Source organism: Mauremys reevesii, linkage group 17 (assembly GCF_016161935.1).
Source record: "Mauremys reevesii isolate NIE-2019 linkage group 17, ASM1616193v1, whole genome shotgun sequence".
Taxonomy (NCBI): Eukaryota; Metazoa; Chordata; order Testudines; family Geoemydidae; genus Mauremys; species Mauremys reevesii.
Genome location: NC_052639.1, coordinates 17457282 through 17470347, shown reverse-complemented (window position 1 = coordinate 17470347; position 13066 = coordinate 17457282). Strand labels below are relative to the sequence as shown.

Below are 13066 nucleotides of genomic sequence, written 5' to 3'. Positions count from 1 at the left end.
TTCATGGCTAAATGCCAAGATTCCTGTAATATGAACAACCTCTATATCTACATTGGTTTAATGTTATTTGGGTTCAAAATATTGGCCAGAACTGGTATGGATAAAGTAGCTATTTTCTTTAGCTCTTGGCAAGATCACATGAAACATACAGGAACCATGCTGCAAAAGCTAACCAAGTTATACCTTAAGTTTGTAAAGAGATCCATTCATGTTATTGAACATGACTTAGATAAACCATTTCGGTTATACACTGGTGCGGCCTCTAGCCCAACACTAGCTGTAGTGAGACAGACCCAAGGAAAGGGGGCTCTTGGGATGCAGTCAGCGATGTTTTGTCATCCCTTCCTGCATCAATTTTGCGTTGGGGGTGTGACGTTATTGATATAAATGGGGACCATATAGAACATGGGTTGCAACCAAGGTCCTGTAGTGGCACCAAATCCTAAGTAAAGGGGGTCATATAAGGTGTCTAAGACCAGGTTCTGGGTTGCTGGTTATGATTATGCTGTCTGTATGTCTGTGTATAATTTTGTAGTTGAAGTTATAAGTATTGGCTCTGTAATGTCTATACTTTGTTTTATGCTCTGCCTCTGGGAAGTGTCCCAGACAAGCTGATGTCAGCCCTGCATAGCTGGGTTGATGGCCCATTAAAGAGCCATCAGCTACACAATTGACCCATGGAGAGAAGGCAGACACGCCTTGTGACTCAGCAAAGTATGCAGGGACTGGCCCATGTGACTCCAGACTCCATATTTTTGCTGTAAATTTCCACAGTGAAGACAAAGGGATTCTTACACCTGGAAAAGTCTATATAAGGCTAAGGCCTCATCTCCATCTTGTCTTCAATCCTGCTTCTGACCTCTGGAGGGACTTTGCCACAAACTGAAGCTTTACACAAGGGACTGAAGGACCCATCCCAGTGGGGGATGCTCTCCAGAGACTTAATCTAAACCTGCAGTTTACTCCAGCACTGCTGCAAGCCTGAACTAAGAACTTTGCCATTACTGTATGTAATTGATTGCATTTAACCAATTCTACCTCTCATCTCTACCTTTTTCCCTTTGTAAATAAACCTTTAGATTTTAGATTCTAAAGGATTGGCAACAGCGTGATTTGTGGGTAAGATCTGATGTGTATATTGACCTGGGTCTGGGGCTTGGTCCTTTGGGATCGAGGGAACCTTTTTCTTTTATTGGGGTGTTGGTTTTCATAACCATTTATCCCCAGGACGAGTGCACTGGTGGTGATGCTGGGAGACTGGAGTGTCTAAGGAAATTGCTTGTGTGACTTGTGGTAAGCCAGTGGGGTGAGACCAAAGTCCTTTTTGTCTGGCTGGTTTGGTTTGCCTTAGAGGCGGAAAAACCCCAGCCTAGGGCTGTGACTGCCCTGTTTGAGCAATTGGTCCTGATTTGACACTCTCAGTTGGGTCCCGCCAGAATCGCTCCGTCACAACTTGCCACCCATGAACCTGTGGCTTCCCTTTGCAAACTTCCTCCTTGTTCTGAAGGATCAAACCCTGATTTTTCTTGCTTAACAGAATTTACTGGCTGATGGGGTGGGCTCTCTTTGCTAACAGCCATTAGCAAGTCTTCTCCCTGCCAGCCAAGTAATTTGCATCAACACAGAAGCACAGACTGCTCACTTAAAGAATCAGAATGGAGACATTCCTGTTCCAACACCATTGTCTTCCCAACCAGCTGGCCAAACACAGCCACTTGCTTATAGAGCTGCTCAACTTTCTTAACAGCCCTTACTCCATCTGAGACCTTTTCAAAGCTATCCACACGGGCTCTTTCAAAAGGAAAGTGGGTGGATTTTTACATATCTTCCTAACCAGTCTTTAAAGGGTTAAGTCAGTCTGTGAGTTAATTAACTCTTTCTGGCCCTGTCGCCTTCCAATGAGAGATTATATTACACCCATAACGTCACAGGCCATATATGGTCAAAACAGCCGTGGCCAGGCTGGGACCGGGCTGGGCCTGGGGTACTCAGCTGGGGCCAGGCAGGGGCGGACGAAGCCAGGCCGAAGGGAGCCGCTCAGTCGGGAACGGACTGGAGGGAGCCACTCGGCTGGGCTGGGCTGGGCCTTGCCATGCCTCTCTGGAGCCCTCCTCACACTCCTTTCCCCTGGTCCAGCCTTTGTTCCAGCTCAGGTGGTAGCTAGTGGATTTCTCACGATGGCTGCCCCATTTGTTCCCTTCCACTCAGATACAGATACAAAAGTGATACATTTATACAAATAGGATGACCACACTCAGTAGATTATAAGCCTTGTAATGATACCTTACAAGAGACCTTTTGCATGAAGCATACTGCAGTTACATTATATTCACACTCATTAGCATATTTTTATAAACTCCTATAGAATGGAACATGACAACAGCAAAGACGACGACAGCGGCGAAACCTCTGAACAAATGCCCTAGAGCCCTTGGGCCGTCACGCTTCAGGAATGTGCGTGAGGTGCTAGGAGACCTGGAGATGGGGGGTGTCCTGCTGGCCGTAGGTGAGTGTTGTGAACCCCCAGTTGCTAGGCTGAATTTATCCATTCCCTGGCAATAAAACATTGTCTTGTTTTCACAGCCACTTTCGGTCTCCTGGCTTCTACCCTCTACCCTACTGGCAGGGCATTGTGCAGCACCCTTTCCAGCCCACCTGGGTGGAGGAGATTGAGGAAGAGAGCATCTGCCATCCAGCTCCATCTCATCTAGAGCAAGTGAGTGGAGGTCTCCAGAGCCATCGCCAGTGTGGTGGGAATGGCCCAGCAATAGGGCTCCCAGCCTTTCCCTTGCAGGAGATTGTTCCCAACGTCGAGAGTCTTTCGGGAGGGCAGAACCTGCCAGGTGCTGAACACCCACAATGGCAAGCAGTGAAATCAGTGGGAACTGAGGCGACTCCTCCCTCCTGGGATTGGCACCGTGTGAACGAACTTTCATTTAGGACTATCCGGGTTCCGCTCTTTCTCTGGCCTGGGAGGGAGCGGGGTCTACTGGGGTGGAGGGAGCGGCTTGTCCAAACTAACGGAGAGCCCCATTGCTCTGAAAGAATGAGACTCTCCCAGTTTCACAGGGCCCTATTGGGTGAGTGGGAACATTGGGAGCAGCCTGTGCTGTGAGCTTCTGCCAGTGCGTGTGGACGGCAGCCCCCCTGCCCTGGGGTGGGGTATGTGGTGAGGAGGAATTGCCTCAGCAGAGGACGTAGGCAGGGGAGCAGGCAGGCCCATTAATGAGAGCTGCCTTGAGCCCAGACTCATGGCTGCTCCCCACTCAGTTCCAGGATGGAGCGGTGGAAGCGGATGCTGAGGAGGAAGGCTGGGCAGGTGGCTCTGGAGCCAGTAGGGAGCAGTGTCCGTCTTGCCCAGGAGGAGAGTGGCCCCTCTGTCCCCGCGGGCGAGGAAGAGGCCAGTGGGCAGGCAAAGTGGAGCTCCCTAACCTTCTGGAGGAAGAGGAAAAGACCAGCTCCCTTAGCAGGCCCTGAGGCACCTTCTGGTCCCAAATGGAGATGGCCCCGGGTGATGCTATGTAGGAGGGACCCAGGCGAGGGCAGGAGCCGGGCAAGGTGGCTCTGCGGCTTCCTTTCCAGGAAGCAGAGGAGCCAGGAGCCCAGCCCCAGGGCCCAGCAGGAGCTATCCACCAGCCTGGCCACCGAGGAGCCCCCAGCCAACCGAGCAGGAGCTGGGCGGCTCCGGCATGGGGACCGGCAGCTCTGCCTACTCCTGAGGGGCCAGCACCTCCTCTGTGGGGTCTGACAGCCCTGAGGCTGAAGGCTCCCTCTGTGCAGGTGAGGGGAGACCCAGGGGACAGGGGGAAGGATGGGGGCAGTAGGGGACTAATAACACCCTGTACCCATTGGGTCACCAAGACGCCAGGACTGAGACATGGGAGCCCCACTAACACCAGTGGGGGTGGCACAGCTGCACCCTGTAGCAGGGGATGCTGGGCAGAGTCCGGGGAGCTCCAGCCTCCCCTGATGATGTTGGGGGGGGGGGGCCTGACGGCCACGGGGCCCTGAGGCTGATGGGCCTGAGGGTGTCTCTGGGAGGGGCAGGGTGCGGCCCTCTGTGCCATGGGGCTCCTTGTTGAGGATGGGGGACATTGAGCCATTTCTCTACACTGCATCCCCCAGTGGCAGCAGGGATTGTCCTTTCTCCTGCTCTCCCTGGTGCAGAGACCCCCAGTGCCCAGCAGCAGTGGGCTGAGGAGGAGGAAGAAGAGAAGGAGGAGGAGGAGGTGACCCCTGAACAAGACACCATCAGGGTCATCCAGGAGAACCTCCAGGGCAGAGCTGAGGTACAAAAATCTTACAGCTGCGCTGCCCCTGAGTCTGCCCTGCCCCTTCTTCCATCCCCACCCACACAGGGGGGTCTTGTCCCAGAGAATCCATCACCCCTAATGGGGGGAACTGCTCCCTTGTTACCTGGCACCCCAAAGTGGGGGCATTTGTCTCATGCAGGCCAAGGTGTCCGCTCCCCACAGACACTGTCCCAGTTACAACCCCAGTCTGTGCAGGGCGACACTGGTTTCGGGAAGCGGGGCGGCTTTCCCTGTCCAACTCCATGGGGTTCCTGAGCCATGGAGCTGGTGTAGGTGGGTTGGGGAGGTCCCTACCTAACTGTCTCTCTCTCTCCCCCCACCCCACTCCTAGTTGATGGCCAAACAGCTCCGCTTCCTCCGTAGTGTCCCACGTCTGTGCTTCTTGGCACAGCAGCAGGGGCTGAACACTCTGGAGCCCCACATCTCCAAAGCGGCCCTCGTGGAGAGCATTGCGGTGAGTGGGACCCCGTGTCTGGCCCCTGGGGCGAGGGACCCAGAAACGAGAGAAAGAGTTGGTGGGGCCCGAGGGGGAAGCAGAGGACAGTGGTTCCTGTGGCTGAGGGCTGGGGAGCAGGGAAGGGAGAGCTTCTGACACCAATCGGGAGCTGGCAGTGGGGGAATTGTAAGGCCGGAGGAGGGGAGGGGAAGGAAGTTTGATGGATGGGAGGAATGGGGGGCCCAGCTGGTTGGGGTTGGGAGTGACACTGGCTGTTTCTGCAGAGCACTTTGGCCTCCTCCCTGGAAAGTGCCTGTGGGTCTGCGGGGCCTGAGTCTCACATGCAAATTTATCTTCTTGGGGTCTCTCAGGAGCTGATTGAAAATCTGCCCATGGTGCCAGAGCCAACCTCCATCATCTCCAGCTCCATGGCTGCAGTTTGCAGCCTCAGGTACCAGGACCGTCCCATCCAGCTGCCTTAACCCTGGTGCTGATCGGGTCTGGGCCGGGAGTCCCAGATCTTCTCCGGCCTAGATTACCCCCAGCTGTGGCTGTTCCCATCCCCCAGCAGAGGAGGCGGGAACGTCTCCACTTTCCTGGCTGGGGGGTGATTTCACTCCAGGAACGTTACAGCGGCCGTAGGGAGGGGATCACTGCGGGGGAGGGGGTCATGGCCATGGCAGTGCCAGCGCCACTCCGGTGCCGCCAAGGATAACACGGGCTCCTCTCTCCCCGCAGCAAACTGAAGCCGCTGCTTGCCCTGGAGCTGGAATCACGCCTCCTGCGGGCTCTTCTTTACACCATCTTCACGATGGGCACTGGGCAGGATACCACCCACTTCCAGGTAGGTCACGATCCTACTTCCCTGTCCCAGGAGCAGGAGCCGCCTCTGGTCCCTGCTCCCTTGGTTTGATGGAGCTGCTGAGAATAGGGAGGAGTGAGCAGAGCTGGGAACAGGCCCGAGACAAACTGGCAGGAGGGCCCCTTCCCTCCAGGGGGGATTGTATTACCCCTCTGTGGCTGATCCCAGCCTTCCCTCTCCTCATTCTGTGTTCTGCTGCCTGGACTCTCCCGGGGATCCTTCTTCCCACCCATTGCAGTTTGGCTGGTCCCTAGTCTGCTGGGTACCAGCCCCTGCACAGAGAACTGCTAAGGCCAAGGATTGAGGAGCCAGCAGGCATCCAACTAGGAACTCTTGCCAAGTGTCCTTGGAATGATGTGAATGGGAGAGGCCAGGATGTGCCTTTTGGGTCTGGCCAGGGCTCTCAGAGAACCCCCCTGGTCCCGTGACTGGTGTAGCCCCATGTCCCATGACTGACGGGTGTTCCCGCTTCTTGCAGGCTCTGCACAACACCTATTTACAGAGGCTGGACGCCATGGTCGGGTGCCTGCTCACTGAGACCCCCACCCCAGCTAAGCTGCAGCACCTCTTGGAGGTGAGTAGAATGGGCCGGTCTGGGGCGGAATTTCCCCTTAACCCCGTCATGGGGCTGCAAAGGAGAGACTAGAAGTTTCCCGTTTCCGTTGTGTCCTCCCAGCTTGAACCCAAGCCGCCCCACGTTCCCAGAGCTGTCAGTGCAGTGCAATGTTGGGACCCTTACGCCTCCTGGGGCGGGGGCGCAGGGGAGCAGAGGGAAGGAGCTGGGACTCTCAGCCAGAGCTCTGCACGGTTGCATTAAGCACTAACAGTGAAAACCAGGCCTGGCTGGGGCCTGAGAGACTGAAACCAACACCTGTGAGATGCAGGACATGGGACCCTGAGAAAAGTCACTGGCTCCTTTCTAGGGAGACCCTGAGATACAGGAGGAGCCTCAGGGAATCAGCTCTTCTGTCCTAGGTGTAGTAACGGGAAACAGAGACGGTGTTGCAGTGAGGCGTCCTGGTATAGTCCCAGACCGCTGCTTTTATTCTCTTTCTTACAGACTGGTTCTCAGCATTACATGATTGACATCACACAGGTTACTTATTACTATATGATTGATACACCTGTTTACTTCATTCTGATTGGTAAAGGCTGGTTCTCATCACTGGCTTCACCGGGCCATTGTCTAGTGACTAATGATAGCATAACAGAAAGTGCATACTATACTGTTCTAATGAACGGTTCAATGCAGATACAGTGTGGCTTGCCAGCACTTGTACCTACATCTCACCCTTTTTTGTTTTGTTAACATGACTAATACTTACGAGGGGGCCCTGGGTTAGTCCACGGACAGCCCTTAATGAAGAGAGAAACTAATGAGGGGACGCACTGAATGCCACAGCAAAACAGCACGAGTAACAGTACAGTGAATCCCCCAAAGGTGACAAGCTGATGCAACCACCCAGTGTTAGGAAGCCATGAGGAGAGCCAATCCCACCATCCCCCGAAGGGGTCTGGATTGTATCTGATTTGATCTGTTAAATTTTTAATTATCTTGAGTTGATTTTCAACTGAATGATGATGATCAGAAATATTAAAGCAACACATATCATTAACCTTTTCACATCCATAATGATGCAGCATAAGTAAATAATCTATAGCCGCTCCAATACATGTTCAGCTTACTGTGATAAAGCTTTGACTTGTCCCCAAGTTATGGCAACGTTGGGTGTGCCACGCTTTCGGGCCTTGTCAATCTTGTCCACCCTATCCGTCAGGGTTAGACTGAAGTCCGGAATGGGATTCTTTAGCCCCTGATGCCAGGCCATCTCTCCACGGCTTCACAAAGCGAGCGGGAACCCACACAGGGCCGGTTTCAGTTGACACTGCTGCGTAGCCCCGGCCCCAGGTGATGAGTGGCACAGGCAGGCTCCACTCTGGTCCTGGCAACTTGCGATATATCACCTTTGGTGCCGGAAGGGGCTCGGTCTGTCTATAATGGCGCTGGGCTCTAGATAAAAACTGATTATTAAACAAGGTTAAATTTAAATGATTCAGTGTAAACAAGACACGAGCCAGCCATTCTTCCTTATCTGGCAAGGATAGGGGCACTCCTCCTTTTTGTTTTTGTTTAGTAAGGGCCTCCTTCAGGGTACGGTTAGCCCGCTCAACAATGGCCTGACCCCGGGAATTATAAGGAATGCCGAATTTGTGGAGAATGCCCCACCGGGCACAAAATGCGGCCATGGCGGAGGAACAGTAAGCAGGGCCATTGTCGGTTTTCAACTCAGCGGGGCTGCCCATTACCGCAAAACTGCGAATCAAGTGATTACAAACATGTTTGGTAGCCTCCCCTTTTTGGGCAGTTACCCAAGTGTAACCAGAAAACGTGTCGACGACAACATGCAGGTATTTCCAAGGGGAGAAAGGGGGAAAAAGGGTGACATCCATCTGCCAAAGTTGATTGGCTCCGAGACCACGGGGATTTACCCCTATGGGAGGACCCTGTGGGTTAAGGGTGCATTGAGGACATTGTTGAACAATACCTCGAGCATCAGAAAGAGGGATCTGAAATTGTTTAGCCAATGCCTTGGCATTTTGATGATGTAGGGCATGACTTTCTATAGGAGTACAAGGGAATGCCCTAAGTTGGGCATCCGCCTGGGCATTGCCTTCTGTCAACATGCCAGGGAAAGGTTGGTGGCTTCGAATATGAGCAATAAAAAACTGATCGGTACGGGAATGAATGAGATGTTGCAATGCTAAAAACAAAGCTAGCAAATTTTTATCTAGTGCTGGTGATACATAACTGCCACTAATATTTGAAACAACATTGGCTACATATAAACTATCAGTAATAATATTAAACGGTTGCATAGAAAAACGATTAAAGGCTAAAATTACTGCAGCCAGCTCAACACGCTGGGCGGAGCTTTGGGGTAGGGTAAACAGAGAACACCAGTGGGTAGTAGATGGGTCACACCAAGAGAGAACCCCACGGTGTGGACTTCCATCCGTAAATACTGTAAGCACATCTGGCAGCGGGGTTGGGGAGAGTAAATAGCAAAAGTTAAGGGGTATTCGCTGCATCATGCTGAAACGGGGGTCCTTCAAAGTGTGACAGGAGAAGACCCCAGTAAAGGCTGAGCATGCACACTGAACCTCGGGGTTAGTTTCACAAAGAGTTTGCCATAAATGCAAGGGGATCGGAAGTACTATTTCAACGGGATCAATGCCTAAAAGGACCCATGCTCGCTGGCGTCCCTTGGTGATAAGGGAGGCAAGCATGGAGGGAAGGGGAGTAAGGGTATTTGCTGGGGTGTGGGCGAGATAAAGCCATTCAAGGATTCGTACCGGCCCAGCCTCTGGTGCTTGAAAGAGGGCGGCACAAGGTTGGGTTACCCCTTGAAGACAAGCGAGACGTGGAGGCTCGTTGTCCACGGCACGATCCACCCACACCTTTGCAAGTGACTGATTTACCTGCTGAATGGCATCTAATTGTGTTTTCGTGAGAGAAATGATATCGGAGGGGTGACGCCCCTGCCAAAGAGCATCAAATAACGGACTTAACATGTCGGTATCAAGACGATAATAGGGACGTACCCAATTAATTATGCCGAGAACTTGCTGAAGGGTAACATAATTAATGTTGGTTTCAAAGCAATTTGCGGATAATCGAATGGAATAAGCGGCCATCATTTTGTGGCCCAGATAAAGGAAAGGTTCTATACATTGTACCTTTCTGGGGCTATTTGAAGGCCGTATTCCTGGAGCATATTTTGCAAGTCAGTTTGCCATGAAGGAGGGAGTTCTGGTCCTGCTATGAGGATATCATCCATATAATGATAAACCTTAAGCATAGGGTACCGTTTGCAAAAAGGTAAGAGAGACTGATTTACGTAGTATTGACAGAGGGTGGGGCTGTTTAGCATACCTTGGGGAAGAACTTTCCAATGGTAGCGTTCTATTGGTTGACTATTATTCAAAACAGGGATAGTAAAGGCAAAATACTTTCAATCACGGGGGAGGAGAGGAATAGAGAAAAAACAATCCTTAAGATCGATTACTGCTAACTGATAATCATGTGGTATAACATTCGGATTCGGGGTCCCACATTGAAGGGCTCCCATAGGTTCCATAATTTTGTTTATAGCTCGGAGATCATGTAATAATCGCCAGCGGCCAGATTTTTTCTTAATAACAAAGACCGGAGTATTATATGGGCTAGTAGTAGGCTCAACATGTCCCTCGGTTAACTGTTCCTGAACTAATTCCTTAAGGGCTATTAATTTTTCCTGAGGGAGTGGCCATTGCTCAACCCACACTGGGACGTGGGTTTTCCATTCCAGGGGGAGGGCAGTGTGTGAAGAGCATTGACGTGTCATGGCACAACTAGGGAGGCTCCCAGCTGAGACAATAAGTCTCGCCCCCAGAGATTAATGTCAATTGGCAAAATGCACGGACGAATTTTTGCAACCTCTCGCCCCTCCTCACTATCCCATACTGAGAGCCAATTGGTGCTTTGTCGGGAAGATTGTGGGCCCCCCACTCCCCAAACAGAGGGGGAAACTTCGGAAGGCCAGGAAGGGTCCCAATGCTTTTGTGCAACTACTGAAACATCCGCTCCAGTGTCTAGCAACCCATAGAGCTCCTTACCGTTGATGATATACTTACGGGTCGGCTTGTGGGTTCGAATGTGTTGTAATACTGCAGCAATCTGTGGATGAAAAAGGAGACCTTGCTCCAGATTAACGCGAGTAGAAACAAATCCGCCGGCACAACTCGCTTGGCTGGGTCCGGCCGGCGCTGTGTAAGGTAAGATTAGCAGTTGAGCTCAAGAGTCCCCCGCCTTTAATTTGAGGGGAAGGTGACTCCAAATTTGAACATAGATAATGCCGGTGTAATTAGAATCGATGACTCCAGGCACAATCATAATAGACTGACTACTGGCAGATGAGCGAGGCAAAATTAACCCAAATGTGTCTGGGGGAAGCGGACCAGAAAGCTGCGTAGGCATGAGGAGTACGTCACCAGGGAGAGGGGATTGCATATCTACTGCATTAATAAGATCCAAACCAGCACTGCCTTTTGTGGCTGGTCGAGCAGCTGTGGCAGGCAAAGCTCCTCCTTTAAACCGGGCTGGAGGGGGGGCCCGGTCGAAAGTTTCCCGAATTATCTGGGGTTGAGGAGCGACATTGATTAGCCCAATGATATCCTTTATTACATTTTGGGCACTTTTTAGAAGGACGGTCCCCGGTGGTGTTTGTTCCGCCCTTATGAGCACCACCTCCTGGGGCCCTGCACTCCTTTTTGAAGTGTCCAGGTCGCTGGCAGTTAAAGCAGTTACCTGTAGGTTTGTTACCTTGACGGATTGCTCCCGCCAACAGTGCCATAGCGTGGGTCTGAGTGCCTACTTCGGCACATGCCTGCAACATGTCAGCGAGTGTGTAATTAGGGCGGTGAATGATAGTTTGGAGAATTTTCCGACAGTCAGCATTGGACTGCTCATACGCTAAGCGTAAAAGGAGTTCCGTCTGAGCGTCCGGATTGTCAATTTGGCGTTGAACAGCCTCCTTGAGGCGATCAACGAAATGATGATAAGGTTCCGTAGCTTGTTGTTTAACATTTGTGAATGATCGAAGGGGCTTGCCAGAGGCTGGAACACGCCTAAAGGCTCTATGAATGCACATTGCCGTGCGGTGAAAAGATTCCATGGGCAATATAGATTGTTGTTCTATGGTGGCAAAAGCTCCTGTCCCATATATTTGCTCAGCAGTATTCTGCGCGTTACCGAGTGCTAGGGCTGCCAACCTAAACTCATTATCCCATACCACGTACTGTGCAGGGGAAAGGATCATACGAAATAGATGTTTCCAATCCTCCGGGATCATAGTATAACTATTAGCGATCCCTTCTATCATACCCTGCACATAAGTGGAACGCAGCCCAGACTCACGTACCGCTTTGTTAAGTTCCCTAAGAATAGAGTACGGGAGGGTGGAGTGCCGAGCTACCACTTCACCTGCCTCATTGGGAGGGTCATAAGACAGGGGAAACATCAAAGGGATTTCTCCCTCCCATTCTTCCAATAAGGGGTCCTGCCCGCTCGCCCGCGCCGCCGCAAGGGCGGCACAGACAGCACCCTGATGAAGGGACTTCTGCCCCAGGGTGTCCACCACTGGTGTAGAAGTTTTTGGTGCTAAAAAAGGGGCTGGAGGGAGCACTCGGGGATAGCCGGGAGGTGCCTCCACCGAGAGCAAGGGAGGTGCGGAGGGGGACGCCTCTTTCGTAATCTCCCACCGCAGCTGAACAGTGCTGCCACAACAGAATATGTTGGATCTCGGCTCGAGGTTCCTAAACAATGCCTCTCCGATCTTTATCCAATCGGAGTGATCTAGGGAGCCTCGGTTCGAGTACCATGGGCACTTATACTCAATCACTCGGAGCAATTCCTCCAAGTGCCGTAACGATACTGCAGTACACCCGTCCTGTTTGATAAGTTTCAATAACTCCTTTGCATGATCTTTTTGCTCAATAGATAAATCCCCCCCCATACTCACGAGGGAGCGCGTTGCGCTGTGGTGCACCAAGGCTAAGCCAGCCCATGAGTCGGGGGTCCTGTGTCTGGATCACGTCGGGGTCACCAGATGTAGTAACGGGAAACAGAGACGGTGTTGCAGTGAGGCGTCCTGGTATAGTCCCAGACCGCTGCTTTTATTCTCTTTCTTACAGACTGGTTCTCAGCATTACATGATTGACATCACACAGGTTACTTATTACTATATGATTGATACACCTGTTTACTTCATTCTGATTGGTAAAGGCTGGTTCTCATCACTGGCTTCACCGGGCCATTGTCTAGTGACTAATGATAGCATAACAGAAAGTGCATACTATACTGTTCCAATGAACGGTTCAATGCAGATACAGTGTGGCTTGCCAGCACTTGTACCTACACCTAGGGACACTGCAGTTCCTGTCCTCACGGCCACTCCATCCATCCTACCAAGGCTTCTGCAGCTGGGGTCTGGGGTCCAGGACATGTGCCTTGATCCTGATGTGCTGTTCATGGATCAGAGCACATGATCTGAGGGTTCAGAGCAAATAGACCAGCCCCAAGACCGACCATTGTCCCAGCCTGGCGAGACAATGACAGCTTGTGCCCAGTGGAGGACAGGACCAAACAGCTCAGCTTCCGCCATGCTGTCCCACGTCTGTGCTTCTTGGCACAGCAGCAGGGGCTGGACACTCTGGAGCCCCACTTCTCCAAAGTGGCCACGCCATCAGGGGCTCATTCACCTGCACATCTACCAAAGTGATCTATGCCATCATGTGCCAGCAATGCCTCTCTGCCATAGGTACATTGGCCAAACCGACAGTCTCTATGCAAAAGAATAAATGGACCCAAATCTGACATCAGGAAGAATAACATTCAAAACCCAGTAGGAGAACACT

At 51.9% G+C, this 13066-nt stretch overlaps 1 long non-coding RNA gene across 1 annotated transcript; it reads right to left on the bottom strand.

The window, feature by feature from the left end:
* Positions 1-7052: 7052 nt before the first annotated feature.
* On the bottom strand, positions 7053-12226 carry LOC120385011. The gene is made up of 3 exons (XR_005589204.1): positions 12172-12226; positions 10286-10328; positions 7053-7633 (listed from the first exon to the last, which is right to left on the bottom strand). It is a non-coding gene; the product is annotated as an uncharacterized LOC120385011 (long non-coding RNA).
* Between the last annotated feature and the right edge of the window lie 840 nt (positions 12227-13066).